Source organism: Nannobrachium achirus (assembly GCF_963921795.1).
Source record: "Nannobrachium achirus genome assembly, chromosome: 5".
In the NCBI taxonomy this organism is placed as follows: Eukaryota; Metazoa; Chordata; class Actinopteri; order Myctophiformes; family Myctophidae; genus Nannobrachium; species Nannobrachium achirus.
This window is the reverse complement of record NC_137814.1, coordinates 71,237,213-71,256,022: the sequence shown is the minus strand read 5'-3', so window position 1 is coordinate 71,256,022 and position 18,810 is coordinate 71,237,213.

The following is an 18,810-nucleotide window of genomic DNA, read 5'->3' as shown; positions in this document are numbered from 1 at the left end:
GTCACACAGGTTTCTTACATAAACTGGAGAGCCAACATATAAGTACATTTACATTTTGCACACTAATGCATGCACGCACGCACACAAATTACCACACAAACTTGTTCTAATGTGCAGTGCATGCAGAGTGGCTGCTTGTTACTATCATTCTGAATATTAAGCCACACTGTGGCTTGTGAAAGTGTTTAAATAGTACGTAGATTATTAAATTATATAAATAATGACTGACTGCAGTGACTCGCTGCCGGCTGCACGCTCATCCTGCAAGTTTCGGCGTCTGGAAAATAGCCAATCTGCAAGCTCACAACGCGTCGCGGATGCGAGCCGTTGTGAGCTTGTCCATCAGCCACTTTTGGCACGGAACACGCCTTGACGACGGAGTATAAGCCAGGATTTACTTGGTATTGTGTGTTGAACGGACGAGGCTTGCACAGTGCACTGCACACAACCATCGCAAAATAAACTTCCAATTCAAGGGACAGTAGTGGGGAACAACTAAGCAGCGAGCTCCCTTCGGCACAACAACACGTTTACCTCAGTGTTTGGGACTTTCTCCATAGCCTGGCAAGCCAGCCTCGTACTGTGCTTTCACTCACTCGTTCCTTCCCACAATATGAGTCTGGACTTTGGGCTATAGGCAGCTTGAAAAGTGGGTGGGAGTACTTGCCTTGACAGACAGACTCCTCTAACCAATCAGCTTAGCAAAACATCTATCATCACAGTGCAGCCAGTCGGAAGAACGGCAAAGAAACACATCTTTTTGGCAGATGAAATTCCGCTAGCTAGCGCATACTCCTGTTCCTTTTTAATTGTTGGAATTGATTCCAACTCTGAAATAACTTCACTTATTGCTTGTTTTATTGTTTCAGCGTTAACTGTTACACGTATTGCATCAAGGGCAGCCATTGTTGTTTTGAAACTGGCCCAATCATTTTCTGATTTCTCATACTCTGTGCCTATAGGCCCGAAGTCCAGACCTGATACTGGGGAAGGAATGAGTGACTGAGCACGTATCAGGGCTGGCTTGCCAGGCTACTTTCTCCATGCTTAGAGTTATGTCTCCATGCCTGCAGCATTAGTGCGAGCAGCACTCAGTCACACACACACACACACACACACACACACACACACACACACACACACCATCATCATCGGCGGTCACTCGTAGTCGAGTATGACTGTCCTCCTTCTTGGTCCTTGTGGGTCTTCAGGTGGGCATAGAGGCCGATTCTGGACCCGATTATTCTGGAGCAGTGTGGACAGGTGAATGTAGTAGTGTTAGTGGGTTTGGGTTGGGCCTGCTTGGTGGTTGTTCTCTCCTTTCTGATTCTGCGCTTGTCTTGTGCAGCATGGTGGAGGTCTTTGTTGTACAGTGCAGCACCCTCACGGACAGTGTTTCTCCAGGTCGCCCTGTCTGCTGCCATGTCCTCCCAAGCTTTTAGATCTATGTGGCACTTCTTTAAGTTTGTTTTAATGTTATCCTTGATCCACACACACACACACACACACACACACACACACACACACACACACACACACACACACACACATTGCCACACACAGGGGAGTTGTGCACTGCGCGCATCATCAGAGAGAGTGTATGATATGTCCGACCCGAATCGACGTCCGACATTTAATTATGAAAATGCGTCCGGCCCAAGCCCGAACCCCTCTGGTTCCGATGGGCCCCACGGGTTTTCAGTTGGGTATCCCAGCTCTAATGCACGCACATGCATGCTGCACGAACACACGTCACACGCACACTAATGTATGCATGCACACACATGCACATGCACCTAGTGTGCATGTGCATGTGTGTGCATGCATGCATGCACGCACATGCACACTGTGTAGCAGGGAGTTTATAAAAAGGTCAGAGCAGAACTCTGAGCCGCTCTGAAGGGCTCCGGTGCAGGCCGCTCACCACATGTTTGAACACACAGTTGCTGTAGGCTCTCTGCACTGATGGGGACGCATGTCAGCCACAAGAGCAGTGGTGGAAAAAGTACTCACGTTCTTTACTTAAAGTAAGTAGGTAGGTAGGTAGGTATGCTTGTAGGTAGGTATGTATGTATGTATGTATCTCTGTCACGCCTGACACTGTGGTTCTATGGGTTTGTCGCTCTGACACCATGCTCTGATGTCAATGTGATGTCAGGGGAACCACTCTAACAGAATGTGTTTGCCGCTCTGGCTTCACTGTGATGTCACACTAAACGTTTTTATGCCCATACATGGAGATCTCTGTCTGTAGAACCTGCCACACAGATATGGGATGTCTTGGCTTTATGTCTTGGCCATATATGGATTCTGTTAGTGTTGTATGTGGACGATGTGGTCTCCATATATGGGTATTCCCATATGAAGTCCTGTTAGATATGGGCTTAATATTAATGACATCAGGGAACTCCATGTATGGGCATAAAAGGGATTCTGTTAGTTTGACATCATAGTGAAGCCAGAGCGTGATGTCAGAGCGGCAAACCCATTCTGTTAGAGTGGTTCCCCTGACATCACAGTGACATCAGAGCTTGATGTCAGAGCGACAAACCCATAGACCCACAGTGTCAGGCGTGACAGAGATACATACATACATATGGACAAGCTTTGACCGTTCACATACTTGCAATCTACGGTCACAACTATTATTACTACTATTACTACAACTATTACACTATTATTACTTTTATTACTATTATTACTACTATTACCAGTAAGCGACCGTCAGGGCGGGTGGAAACAGCAGACTTGTAAGAGGGGGCGGGGCTTCAACAATTACAGCTCGTCCATATAAGTCCAGACACCAATTTTCGAGACTGTATACAATGCTGCAAACTGGAGTTATGGATGTTTAAAGCCCAGCCAATAGGAGGGAAGAGGGGGCGTGGCTTCAACAATTGCAACTCATCCCTATGGCGGTCTAAGTCCAGACACCAAATTTCGAGACGGTACCATGCTGCGAACTGGAGTTATGGATGTTTAAAGCCCAGCCAATAGGAAGACAGGGGGGGCGGGGCTTCAACAATTACAGCTCGTCCCTATTGGCCGGAAAAAGTGCCAAGTCGTGTGAGCGTTTTAAAGTTGAAATCACGTTGCTACGCAAAAGTATGTCAGAGTTACGTGTGAGAGAAAAGTGTGACAGCAAAATGTGACAGCTGCTGCACACGTTTAGTAGACAGAGGGGGCGGGGCTTCAACAATTCCAGCTCGTCCCTATTGGCGGAAAAAAGGCCAAAGTCGTGTGAGTGTTTTAAAGTTGAAATCACGTTGCTAGGCAAAAGTATGTCAGAGTTATGTGTGAGAGCGAAGTAGTTTATTGCAAAAATGCATTGATTTTAATTGGGGTCATTTTTGACCCCACTCATGGAAGAGTGGGGTAGTGATACAAAAACTGCAATTTCTTAAAATTAATGAAAGGAATGATAAAAATGCAAATGGCCTCATGTCACAAACATGTTTTATGAGGAATACCTGGAATATGAAAATATTTAAACTTTTAATTTTAAAGATATTGAAGAATAACAACCCCTGGGGTCATTTTTGACCCCACTCATGCATCCTAGGGTTAAGTTAAATACTGTTAGGGGGAGAACGGGGTAAGATGAACCACTTTGTGCTTGACCCATGTGATATTCTAAACTTTCACAGTTTAAACTTGAACAAAGAATGTATGTACTAATCAGAAATATTTTAATAACACATTTCCCATTTGCAAATAGTCTTATTTCCTTTCTTACGGTTATGTAAAATGTAAGAAAAAATATTAAAACCAATTCAATGAAGTTTGTTATTCAGAACCTTTTAATATTTGCAATTATTAATATAATATTAAAAACTTCTCTTAAATTAGTGTATTCATCAAAATGAAAGATCATACAGCATAATTTGAGTAGCAAAGACCTAATAAAAATATGAATGATGATTCACATTGTTCAATTTACCCCAAGGCATGTGGTTCATCTTGCCCCACGGCCACCATTTTGACAAAACCTGGCTAGCTTAATGCTTAAAGTGATAGTTCACCTATTTTTGACATAAAGCTGTGTGAAATACTTGCATTTAAAACAGTGGTTAAAAATGTATTAATTGATTACCAGAGTCCCGTGGTCAGAGTTCTGGTCAGTTTCTAATGAATATTAAGTAGTTCCAATGGGGTGGGGGCCATTTGGCGTGGCCCAATCAAAATAGATTAATCCACAAAACTAGCGTCATTTGTATTGTTGGCCTATTTCTACCATATAGAGCGAGGTTTCGTTCTGATCAGCTGCCTCCAAAGCACCTTGTTTTGGGGAAATACGTTGCAGCGGCGTAGTGATACTGGACACAAAAAATAGTACCATGTGACAGAGGGGTCAAAGTTGAACGAAAGTTGGTCTATTTGGTAGAAATAGGTCAACAATACAAATGAAGCTAGTTTTGTGGATTCATCTATTTTTAATGATTGGGCCATGAGCTCCTGCCAAATCACCGGAACTACTTTATATTCATCTAAAACGGACCAGAACTCTGGACACGGGACTCTGGTAATGGATTAATACATTTGTAACCACTATTTTAATGGAAGTATTAACATACAGCTTCATGTCAAAAATAGGTGAACTATCACTTTAAGGCTCATCTTTAGCTAAATGATTCACATAGTTTTATACATTGAGATATCACCAACATGCATGATATAAGTTTAGACCTTACATTTGTTTTAACATAAAAATCATTATACCATACAAGTAAAGAATTTACTTTGACCAGAAAAAAAACCCTTTTTGGGGTAGAAATATATTCTTTCCACTTTGCCCATGTGTTTGTCAACTCCACAGCCAGGTAGAAAGGATGTTTGCGTTCTTATTTTAAGGTCAAATGACAACTCATGTGTATAGTTTTAAAGATAAAGGGGGTGGTTCATCTTACCCATCGGTTCATCTTACCCCGTTCTCCCATACATGTTTTGCCACCAATAGTTTTGTTTCTTCATTGCCAATATGATCCTAATCCTGCACTACTGCCACCTGCTGGAAACCAGCAGTCCCATATTGCTTTCACAGTACGTCAAACACCTGAATTTACTTTACTTATTTACTGAATTTAAACTACTCTTACTACTCTTGTCCAGATGAAAAGTAACGAGTATTTACTTTTTAAATTACTCAAAAGTAAGAGTAAAAGTAGAGCATTTAAAAATTACTTTAAAAGTAAAGATACTCAAAAAAAAACTACTAGATCAGCTGCACAGGTGCAATGCATTATTGTTAATTGGTGCACGTTTTTTGACATGGACCCTCATTATGCATAGGTGTGGTTTGGGTGTTATAATAATATAACTAATCACTGTGCCAGATGCCAGTGCCTTTAAGAGAAGACCCACAACCTGTTAAATGAGGATTTAGGATCTCCTGAATCCTCAATTGAGCCCTTTCCCTCTCTCTGCATGAAAGAGAGGTGTTTCCTCAGAATACATTTATATTGATAGAATATTACTGCACAGAGAATTATCACTCACACATTGCTGCTTCTGGATTAATTCAATGAAATGCTCAGCTTGATGTGCTTCCATAAATGTGCCCCAAATAACAGATGTATAAGCTGTCAACACGTCCAACCCATTCTCACTCCCTTTGCTTCACCCTCCCGACATCGTGTCTTTACTTTCCTTTGCTTCACCCCTGTGAAGTTTTGGGAGTGACTATTGCGTCTAAGGTGCGACGGGGACAGAGAGTTTTTGGACGAGACAGAGTCTTAGTACGCATGCGCAGACATGTGTTCACTGGAATATTTTTCACTGACGGCCGTCACGGGGAATCGAACCCCGGTCCCTGGATTTGTATCTCCATGCTCTACCGACTGAGCTAACCAGAGTGACTGGGAAGTTCCTTTTTTTTTGTGTTTTTATCTTTGACAAAACGTGGAATGATAACGTAGTCCCTTCTTTGAGCCACATTCGGAGGCGGAAGCAGTCCCCTGGTCAAGATTTACTATTCTGTCCATAACGGCACGTAATTCGGTAACGTGGCTGTGTCGGCTCATGCGCCGTTCCCACCGCTCGACGCGGCAACTCGGCTCGCTATCGCTCGCCTCGGTGGCGACTCACGGGGGTCATCGGCGCCTGAGACGGCACTGCTCCGTCGTTTATAGTGGCGTGAACGGTAGCGACGGGTGGCTGGTAAACCAAGAAGCCTTCAGAGCGGTATCGAATCCCGCATCAGGAACTACTTTTTTTTCTTTCTTCTTAGACCACCCAATGCGTCTGTCCCTTGAGACATTAGGCAATCCGTCCGCGTCTATGGTGAGAAGCATTCGGTATTTAAGATCGCGTCGGTTGTATGAAGCATTAGGGGTGAGAACCTGTTGACACGTCATGACACGTGCGTTGATAGCTTTTAAGTCTGTTATTTTGGTGTGGCGCATCTAGGACGTAGGAAGCAAAGAAAGACACCACAGTTTGATCTGGTCATAGCACGGTCAATTATGAAGTGATTTTTAAAACGTCTCCATATTCCTTGTAAAGTCCACTTCCATGACCCATGTATTGTGTCCCTATTAAATCTGTAAATATTGAAAGGTTGGCTATTTGAAAATAGACAATCTATTTCCCGACATTAGATTCTCAAAGCTCTGAGCTTTGATTGGCTTTATATAAAACCATATTTGATAGATATAACTATCACCTATAGGCTGTATTGCGTTATGAGAAAAAGTCCTTAGAAAATGGATTTCGTTCCCACGCCTGGGCACTACTCATTCAATGCATTTTTGCATAGACAATACCATTGTGGACTTTGGGTTAAAAGTTCTCCGCACCAAACTTGCACGACTCTTGTCACCAGCCAGAATTGTATATACAAGTGAATAACAAAAAACGAAAATCTTGTGCTGCTGTTTTTGCTTGTAAAATCTACTATATTGATTTTTGCAACTCAAAATCTTTCTAAAATATCATATATACATCTACATAACATCTGAAACTAGTATTGGTGGCTTGGTATACACATTTGTGAATTCAGATCATGAAATGTAGCAAATTTGTTGACGAAAAGTATGAACCTAACTGATGGGCCCCCAGCACAATGAAACATACACATAGAACAATATTCTTCATTCATGAAAAATGGCACAACCTGCTGTGTAATGAAAAGATAAAAAAAGACACTCCTTGGCCAAAAATGGCTGAAAATCAATGACATTTCGACCACACCTCTTAAATTGGTATAATGCCACAAACGGACAAGACTAAAATAAATGCACTAAAAGGTCAATAATTATTAAACATATAAAACATTTATTGAAGTTACAGTGTTTCACAGTCACAGCTTCGGTTATTTGTGCACCCCCCCCCCATATAAAAGTACAGGCACAAAAAAAAAGGCTTAAGGCATACAGTGCATCACATTTCTTAAAACTTCAGTGCAACATCAGACTTTGTTTGGCTGTGCTATGACAAATTACAGCTAATTTAAGCTTTTCCCACACATGTATGCATAGCATTTAAATGTGTTAAACAGTTGTAGTGTAGCAATTCTTGAAACAGAAATTCTACAAGGTGACATGGCATATACAGTATTACTCATCAATATCACTTTCATCAGAGTCATCATCTGATATAGCTCTTTCTTCTGTTTCCTTTGAAACGTTCTCACAGTTTTGGCAGCGACATAAATCAGTACAAGACAGTCTTGCAGACCTACAGGAACATCTTTCAGTCTCACATCTGCTTGTCTTGCAGCTAAGGTGTACTACCTGCAAAACACTATCAGGGGCAGGATTTTTAGTCATCCATGTGACTGTTATCTCCTCACTCTCAATGTGCCACCCATTGCCAATTGGTGAAGGGGCAGACATTCTACCAGTCAGACAATGCCTCATTACTGCTGCTTGGTAGTTTGCCCTCCTGCAGTGTTGGTACAGGGTGTCTCTTGTTGGGGGAATGGACAGTTCAGGCAAAGCTGACGAGGCCATGCAGAAACATTTATATCTTGCCTCATTAACATCTTTGGCAGATGATTGGCCATACAAGTGGCACACATATTTGCACAGTGTGTCAAACGTCGACATGTCAAGGTCAAAACTGCTGCCCAGATTTGTGAACCCAGTGAGGAATTCATCTTTCTGACAAGCAACAGAAAATGTCTTTTTTTTGCCCTTTCCATGAAATGCACTGGTCGAGTCACAACCTGTGAAAGTATGGATGCCAATGAGTGCTGAGCAAACACTGGTACCAAGAGCTGCCGACACCTTAGCCACATCAATGATCCTTGTTCTGTTGCCTACTCCAGTGAAAAAATACAACTTACATTGTAAATCTCTCTGCAGACTTACAGCAATCACTGCCACGTCAGTATCAGGGCTTTTGATTACCACAGTTTGATGTTCTTGTGCAGCATGCTGTGCGTGTAAAAACACCCTAGTGTCACATTCCTCATGATCACATGTCAGTTCTTGAACAGCGCTGACAGTTTGTGAACCTGCTTTTACAGTTACACAGTGACAGAGTTGCCCATGTGCTATGTACAAGCTTAAGTCCCTGCCCAAAACGGTGAGGTCAGCATCTTGCCATGCAACATAGAGGAATTCTGCCAGCGCTGCTTTGTTTGTTCCATCTGATAGAAACTTTTTCCATTGTGTTGGTGCCTTCTGATCCCGCCCATAGATGTGCACCTGTTGTGTGCCTCCCCCAGCTCTGCGTGACCGCTCAAGATTTTTAATACTTATCTTTGGATACTGGTCAATGACAAAGTCTATCCGTGTGCACTTGTGCTTCAGAGATAGCTTAACCATGTACTGCAGTACGTTGTCAGCCAACTCTCCAAAGGTAGCCGGTCTGGAACTAATGGCTTGAATGACTGCCATACCATCAAAAAGAATAGCTCCATCTGACGGAACTTCTTGAACTAAGCAGTCTCCACTTTTGTCCTCCAAGACATTCATCAGAGCTGATTTGTCTGTTTTAGCTAGAGACCCGTCAGTACTGGCTAAAGGATAGGAAACTGTTCCTAAGGAGTAGGACAGAATTTCCCTGAGGTCTATCTGTCTACTCTGACCAATAATCAGTAGTCTGGAGAACAGTTTTTTGTCTGCACGCAGAATCACATCTTTGCCTGCTGCAGATTTCTTCTTGGTTTTAGCCTGGTCACTGAAGGTCTTCAGTTTTTGTGCCTTGATGGGGGCAAATATGTCAACTGATTTTGTTAACAGTCTATCGTCCATAAACGCTTTGACTGCCTTTTCGCCCCTCTCTTGTGCTCCTAGCAAATCTTTGCTGACATCGTCAGCTGCTAGTGTCCCTGAGCTAAGACAAACAATGCCATCTTGGTGTACGTCAAATGGGTTCAGCATGGAATCTATGGTGGAATTTATGCTGATCACAGCCTTCTCATCAGCACGAATCCGTGTGCTGTCTAGGTCTTTTCGTCTCTGTGTTTCAGGAGATTTACCAGCCATTGACTCACATTGTCTAGCTATGGCAGCTCTTTCATGTTGTGACAAAATCCAACGAGACACTGCAGCCCGATTCTGTGTCATCCCTATCCAACCACCCTTTGTCTTGGAATCTCTGTTGCATGTTTGCTCAATAGCCTGGTCACAAGCAATAGAGGCAAATCCATGGGCACTTTGACGTTGGACAGTCCACTGGCCTTTTACACTGAGTTCTTTGTGACAAGAAGGATGTGTGTGTGGCAAATTTACCATTTCTAGCCAGTATGCAGGCAAATACCGAGCATAGTTCACACGATCATAAGCAAAAAACCATGCCATCATTAAGCGCACGGTTGACAGGTGAAGCTGCCAGTCAGATTCACGTGTTGCTCTCAGGAAAAGAAGGAGTATTTGCACCATATCGATGTATGAACTCCAGAAGGCAAACGTTGGATTTTCTGCACTTCTCTTTTCCACAAAGACTGCATAATTTGAAAACATTTTTTCAAATTTCTAATTTGCATACAAAACATCATTTGTTCTGTCTGGGAATGCATCTTTGAGCTCTCTGATGACAGCCATGCTTTCATCCCTCTCCTGTGGTGTCAAAGAGTCAAGGAATGTGCCAAACCTGGCACGTTGCAGACTCTCGTACATAAGTTTGTGTGCCCTCATGCTACGGTTGTAATGATGACCACTGATCACCCCATTCATGGATCCTGGGGCAACAACTTCAGACTCAATGAGTATATCTTGCAGTCCTGCATCACCAAACCTCTTTCCTAAAATGCCTAGGAAGGACATGCAGGTATGAAACTCACCTAGTCTAATCACCAGACGCTTTGTCAAGTCATCATCTTTCCAGCGGATTTGTTGAGCTTTGGCATATATAGCTTGGTCAAAAACTAACACAACATGGTCAAGTTCTAGCTGATCAGCAACTGCAACACTTCTCTTTAGGATAGTGTTAACTGTTGACATCTCGGTCGGTGAAGCCTCAATGACTGGAAGATAATACAGTGCTGACTTTTGCAGAGTCGCATCACTTTGAAGCATTGTATGGAAACCTGTCCAGCTTGGAACTGTGCATTCTCCTGCATCTGCATACTTTACTAAAGCATATGCCAGTTCAGTTTTGGCAGCAGACACAGTGTTCAACCTGTATGTTTCTGCCTGCAATGGAACACTTTCATGGTGAAACAAGTTTTGTGGCCCCTGTCTTTTAGACTGCTGGTAGTGTTCTACAGGTAAGCTAGGGGGTGCTTTGAAAGTGTAAACTCTTTTCTGTAGTGGCTGTCTGTCTGTTCTTGACACAGTTTCAGTGACAGAACTTTGCAGCATAATGCCATTTGTATGGTGAGTAGTTCCATGACCTGACAGCGTCTCCTCCCCAAAATCAATGTTGTCCCACACCAGTATTGTAGGTGCCTTCTTTGAGAATCCCTTTGGGATTTTGTCTCTGTTCTCTACTAGTTGTAGTTCAGCTAGGCTAGTGTCTAGACTGAGAACTGTGTTCCATGAAGCACAATGTCCTAATCTACTCAGTAGTGACAGAACATTAGATGAACCTGTTAAATGGCGAACAGTCATTCCAAGACACAATGACTTGGGTGTCTGCTTTCTACCTTTAGATGCCAGGTACACAATGTCTTGACAAACAGATAAAACCTTTAGGTTCACATCATAAGGAATATCAACAAAACATGCTAATGTTGGTTCATCTGTTGCACCTATAATCCAGGAAATGATATTGTACAATTCAACTGGAACAACAGATTTGGCATCAGACACATTTAAATTCTCCGCTGTGGGAGGCCACGGGCATGCCATACCAGGACAGTCCCTTAGAAGCCCCTTTAAAAGCAATCCCGCAGTATACAGTGTCCTTGTGTCCTCAGTATTTTTCTGTCCAGAACATGTGGTAGCCATGTGTTCACTGTCAGTTTCAGCTTGGCTTTCAGCCTGGCTTACCTCGGTAGACTCGGTTGTGGTTGATGTACCTGATTGCTGAGGTAGCCAGTCTAACAGTTTATCTGCTGATAGTGTCTCAGCATAAACCATTTCACAGATGTTCCGCTTGGTAGGGCAGTGGAAAACGAGCTGGGGGAAGTCACAGGTCAACCGCCTCTTCAGTTTATCCTGCCTGCAACATAAGAATGATAGGGAAAGATGAGTAGAAGTGTTTGAACACTTTTTTTCTCTCTCTCTCCACAATGACAGCAAATTGTGTTTAATCATACTCTGATTGCCTTGTTTGTTGAACTAAGCACAAACATTGTTTTGTTTCCAAGAACTGTCAAAGACACACTTTTTTATTTCAGTTACCTGTAGTCTGAAGCATCAACATTCTCATGCTCCTTCACAGTGTTTATGAAAAGCTTTCGTAGCTGGTTCATTTTTAGCACCTCCTGGTCAACTAGAAGCCTTTGGCGGATGACTCTTTCGCAGAAGAACTTGTAGCTTTCAGCGAAGGGTCTTTCATTTCTGACACACACACACACACACACACACACACACACACACACACACACACACACACACACACACACACACACACACACACACACACATTAACATACTGTATGCAGAGTTGTAGGCATGTCAAAATTATTAAATAATCATCCAACCACAATTATTTTTGATAATCACAATTATCTTTGCATAATCATCATAATCGTTTATGTGTTGAACAATTTTCACACGTTAAAATAAATTTTACACACATACAATTATCAAATAGGTCTTTGTATCTAAAGAGACAAAATACAGACTATACTGTGTTGTTGGTCAATACTCAATACCTTACTTTTGAAATGTGCAATGTGGGCAAATACAGTAGATATTGTAATAACTCACACTTCATCTGTAGTTGCAGTACTTGTTGCTGTATGCTTGGACAAAAACCTGGTGTACGCCCTGAAACAGGTCCTGTGGTACCGCACCTCCAAGGCCACACAGTCTTTATCTTTAATATGCAAAAGCACAGTAGAGTCTTCCTTCAACTCAGCAGCCATCAGCAGCTTACCTTTAAAAGAAAACAATACCAGTAAATGCTCTGAGTGTGTGTGTGTGTGTGTGTGTGTGAGACTGCCCTCTTTACAGATAGTGAGGTGGAAGAAGTGATCACCAATCTGCCAAATAATAAAGCCTGTGGTTCTGACGGAGTGACCTACGAGACATTCAAAGCTACTAGGCAAGTGTCTATCCAAACCCTGGCGCAAATTTTTAACATCTGCCTTTTAAATGGTAAAGTGCCAGAGTCATGGAAAGGTGCTCTGATATATAGAACCCCCAAAAAAGGCAATATACCGGAGGACCCCTCCACATGGAGAGACATATCACTCTTACCATCAATCTATAAAATCTTCATGAAATGTGTGCTAGCCCGCATTCTACCATGGCTCACTGAAACTGGGACTCTCTCACCCGACCAGAAAGCCTACATTAGCCGTCGGGGCATGGATGAGCATGCATTCTGTTTAAAGACGGCTATTGATGACTTTAAACACGACTCGGCTAAGTTCTATGCTGTTTTCCTTGATTTCCGCGACGCGTTTGGAACGCTACCCCACAGCGTCATGCTTTACGCACTGAAGGAAATAAAGCTGCCACAGGTGTATATTGACATCGTGTCAGATGTATATGCAACATCGTACATCCAAGTCATCTGTGGGAATACTTTAACAGATTCCATCTCACAAGATACTGGTATTAAAACCGGGTGCCCCTGGAGCGCGGTCAACTTCATCCTGGCTATCAATCACTGGCTGAAATGGATGCGCCAATGCGCACCAGAGGGCATACGATCCCCAAACCCAGTACAAGGATACGCCGATGACGTCATGATCGCTTCACGGGAGGAAAGCGTAATCCACTCAATGCTTTCCCGCACCGAGGAGTTTATGCAGTGGTCAAGGTTGGAAGTAAAACACACTAAATGCGCCACTTTCTATGAAAGACGCAGCGGCGGGAATAGGTGGTATAAGGCCAAAAGCGACCGCCCCCCTTCCTTCACCATCCAGCAGACACCCATCCGTGTTTATGCACGACACGAGACATACCCGTATCTAGGCCACCACTTCAATGTTGCGGGGGATTGGGATGAGCAGGTCGGAGAGCTGACTAATGACTACTCTGTCAGACTCGACCTTATTGATACATCTCCTCTCCCCATCCTGATGAAATTACAGGCCATCATAGAACTGGCACTAGTAAAGATCCAACATCTGTTTGCAAACATCCATGTACCACAGAACACCCTGACAGAGTTGAACAACAAGACGGTGAGCCTGGTGAGGAAGTGGCTGTGTTTAAATACCCATTCAACCCGCGACATCATCTTTCAGCCCCGCGGGGAGGGAGGACTGGGTGTGCCGAATATTGAATGGATCTACACCGCCACCAGAACCCACCATCTCCTCAACATGCTCAACAGCGATGACACAAGTGTTAGAGAAATGGCCCGACAGTCCCTCCTCATGCACCTGCGGCGACGCAAAATACCACCTGCGGAGGAGAGTGACTCGCAATTTCTCGGATTTAAAATAAAAGAAAATGGAAAACTGGACATCAGAACGCCGGGGTTCGGTGTGCGTTCCGACTGGATGGATCTAAACGACCTGTGTCACCGCTCTGGACTTCAGCTCAAGTGGGCGACGCGCGACGGCTCCACTGCTGCGCTAGACAACACCATCACTGATCCGCTCATCCATGCGCGCGCGACCTACGCGCTGGATGACGGTGCGCAACAAGAGCTGTCCGTCAAAACTGCGAGAGCCTCAATATTGAGAATGAAGCGATCTCAGAGCGCCCAGCATTGGACTAGCTTAAGCCTGCAAGGAAAGCTGGCACATCTACCCTTTGCAGATCACTCTTTGTCACATTCCATCCTCTCAAACACCACCATTGGAGAGGACATTCTCATATTCACCATCAAGGCCCGCTTACAGGTTCTGCCCACTAAATACAACTTGGCAACCTGGTACCCATCCCAACATGAACCACACTGTATCCTCCATCCACATCCAACCCCAAGTAATAAAGAGACAGTGGCTCATATCCTCAACGGCTGCAGCTTTTACAGAGGACTGTACATTGCCAGACATGATCGGCTGGTGGATCTAATCTCTAGTGACATCAGAGAGGTACAGGACATAACATCTAACATGTATTTGCACAGCACTGTTAATTTGGACTGGTTTGAACACAATTCTACCGATGACAATATGTTTTGTAATATTCCAAATGCTCCAGATATTATTTTCATTCACGAAACAAGTAAATCAGTTGTCATCTTTGAAATGGGCTGTTCTTTCGATCTGTATATGGACACTTGCTTTATATCAAAACTTATGAAATATCAGCCCTTGGTAGAGCGCATTAAGTCACTTGGTTATAATTGCCAATTCATTGTGCTGGTGTTTGGAAGTCTGGGGCATGTCCACAGACTTGTGCTCCGTGGACTGCAACTCGGAGGACTGCAGAAGATTGCTGCAAAAAGACTGGCCAAATACTGCTCAGTCTCTTCAACGATTGGCAGTCTCTCAATCTGGAAGAGGCGATGCTTTGTCTATCCTTGAGTGGACATTTTCTTAGATAGAGTATAATCATTGCATTCCACATTATTATTCTGTATGTTAAACATACTGCATACTGCGTCTGGTTTTGCCATCATTTGAAACCCTCTTCATAAATGTTTGGATCTGGCATGTTAATTGTTGTTGTAGATCCAAATAAAAGTATTCAAATGTGTGTGTGTGTGTGTGTGTGTGTGTGTGTGTGTGTGTGTGTGTGTGTGTGTGTGTGTGTGTGTGTGTGTGTGTGTGTGTGTGTGTGTGTGTGTGTGTTGGAGGGGGGCAGAGGTTTCTTTTCTGCCTAGCACAGCAATAAAAATTCTTTAAATGGGCTTTTGCAGCTGGCCTCCTGCTGACCTGAACCCCCCCCCCCCCCCCCCCACACACACACACACACACACACACACACACACACACACACACACACACACACACACACACACACACATTACAGTCTTATCAGATCCCTCTTCTTTCCTTGAAACCCTTCCTCTCTCTATTTTCAATTAAATTAAATTAAAAGCCAATGGCTTTAATTGGCATGAGACACATGCCAAGTGGAAGTGGAACATTATATAACAATGATATACTTTAAAAGTGACATTTAAAGTATCTCTCTCTGTCCTTTTCCTCCCCTCCCCCCACAAAGCAACCATCTCTCTCTCTGCAGGTCTCAAACTCTTCACTTTTCACTCATATTAGCTAAGCAATCAATTCTAAGAAATACAATATATTATACATTCACTTCATCACAAGACTAATTACACATTCTTGCCCAGAATTCACACATAAGTGTTTAAGATCTTTGATCTGAACTTTGTATTTAAAAAAAAGGGAGCATGGAGATCATCCCCCATCCCTTTAGCTCATATACTGTAACACACACACACACACACACACACACACACACACACACACACACACACACACACACACACACACACACACACACACACACACACACACAATAAAACAAGACCCCCAATGAAATAAATAGTAACAGCACCCACATAATCTAGCATAACATGGAAAAACAATACTTGTTTAAAATGTCAGTCTTGTGTGTGTGTGTGTGTGTGTGTGTGTGTGTGTGTGTGTGTGTGTGTGTGTGTGTGTGTGTGTGTGTGTGTGTGTGTGTGTGTGTGCTCCATTCTTACCTGCTGACACAGTCTCTGTTTGTACGAGTGGATCTCTCAGCCTTTTGCCGGTCACTTTAAAGTCTTTGACAAATTTGTCCACCTTTTTACAAATGATGCACAGCACTGGAAGGACAGGGCCAGCGGAGGGTACAGGCAGACCTGTCCTGGACCGAAGTTTCTTTCGGGGTGTTTCTGATGTGGATGCAGTGAGAGTGCTGCTCGAAGGGACTGCCTGGCCAGCCTCGGTGTCCACCTGTTGTTCTCCCTCTGTCTCTGCGATGCGTTTTTCGGCCGCGCACAAACGCTTCTTGTCAATGAAACGCCTGTAGCATGTAGCGTGAAATCCAGCGTCCTCGGGACGATTGTCAAAATCGATATCAACACAATGTTTATAAGTTTCCGCAAGGTCCTTAGTCTCACCCTGCAGACACAGCCACCGTCTGAGGCTGGTTCTGTACGTTTCCCACCGTGTCTGTGTAAAATCCTGGACGTCTTCATTTAGGACAGATAAAAGGTGCATATAGCACCGTTTTGACCCCTTTTTGTGGACTTTTGCAGGCTTTTTTCTTTTTTTCGCTTTCCTTTCTTCTTCCTCGCTCGAAGATGTGGTCGCCGCCATGTTTGTTGTGTTCTGAAGCTATGGAAACGAGACACGCTCCTATTGGACCATGTGACCAAAACCGCACCACCTCCTTGAAAATACTACTACGCGAGTTAAAATATCACCACGCAGCATAAGAAAATAGTTCTGGCACCGAAACACCGATTACTATTACTTGTGCCAATGACACGTGGAGAACTTTTGGTTTCTTACTTACTAGCAATAGATCTTTTTTTTAATGTATAGCATATATTCTGCCCCTGGTATTCTAGGAGTTCTAGGCAATAAGTCCTATAGATAGAGTGATAAGATTGATTGATTGATAGATAAGATTGATTGATAGATAGATAGATAGATAGATAGATAGATAGATAGATAGATAGATAAGATTGATTGATAAGATTGATTGATTGATTGATTGATAAGATTGATTGATTGATAAGATTGATAGATAGATAGATAGATAGATAGATAGATAGATAGATAGATAGATAGATAGATAGATAGATTGATTGATTTATTGATTTTATTGATTGATAGATAGATAGATATGAGATTGATTGATATGACAGACAGACAGACAGACAGACAGACAGACAGACAGACAGACAGACAGACAGACAGACAGACTGATTGATTGATAAGATTGATTGATTGATAAGATTGATTGATTGATTAGATTGATTGATTAGATTGATTGATTGATAGATAAGATTGATTGATTGATTGATTGATTGATAGATAGATAGATAGATAGATAGATAGATAGATAGATAGATTGATAAGATTGATTGATAAGATTGATTGATTGATTGATAAGATTGATTGATAGATAAGATTGATTGATTGATTGATTGATTGATTGATTGATAAGATTGATTGATTGATTGATAAGATTGATTGATAGATAGATAGAATAGAATAGCTAGATAGCTAGATAGATAGAGAGATAGATAGATAGATTGATTGATTGATTGATAAGATTGATTGATTGATTGATTGATTGATAAGATTGATAGATAGATAGATAGATAGATAAGATTGATTGATAAGATTGATTGATAAGATTGATTGATAAGATTGATAGATAAGATTGATTGATAGATAGATAAGATTGATTGATTGATTGATTGATTGATTGATAAGATTGATTGATTGATAAGATTGATTGATAGATAGATAGATATGAGATAGATAGATAGATAGATAGATTGATTGATTGATTGATTGATTGATTGATTGATTGATTGATTGATTGATAAGATTGATTGATTGATAGATAAGATAGATTGATTGATTGATAAGATTGATTGATTGATAAGATTGATTGATAAGATTGATTGATAGATAGATAGATAGATATGAGATAGATAGATAGATAGATAGATAGATAGATAGATAAGATTGATTGATTGATTGATTGATAAGATTGATTGATAAGATTGATTGATAAGATAGATTGATAGATAGATAGTTAGATAGATAGATAGATAGATAGATAAGATTGATTGATAAGATTGATAGATAAGATTGATTGATAAGATTGATTGATAGATTGATTGATTGATTGATTGATTGATTGATTGATTGATTGACAGACAGACAGACAGACAGACAGACAGATAGATAGCAGGTTGATGCACCAATTGATGCAGGTTGTCCCATCTAAAAAAAGAAGGTAATATTTGAATTCTCCATCAAAAAATACATACAATCGAGATCCAATTAGTTTTTTAGATGGATAGGGTACAATTGGCAATTATAAAATACCAATTGATGCAGGTTAGAGTTGTCCTATCCCAAAAAGAAGGTAATATTTGAATTCTCCATCAAAAAATACATACAATAGACATCCAATTTGTTTTTTAGATGGATAGGGTACAATTGGCAATAATAAAATACCAATTGATGCAGGTTAGAGTTGTCCTATGCAAAAAAGAAGGTCATATTTGAATTCTCCATCAAAAAACACATATAATAGACACCCAATTTGTTTTTTTTCGCAGCCTTTTTTTCATGGCCTCGTCCATGGCCGGCCGTCTGCGTCCACGGCCGCGTCCCGCGTCCCACGGCCGCGTCCCACGGCCGCG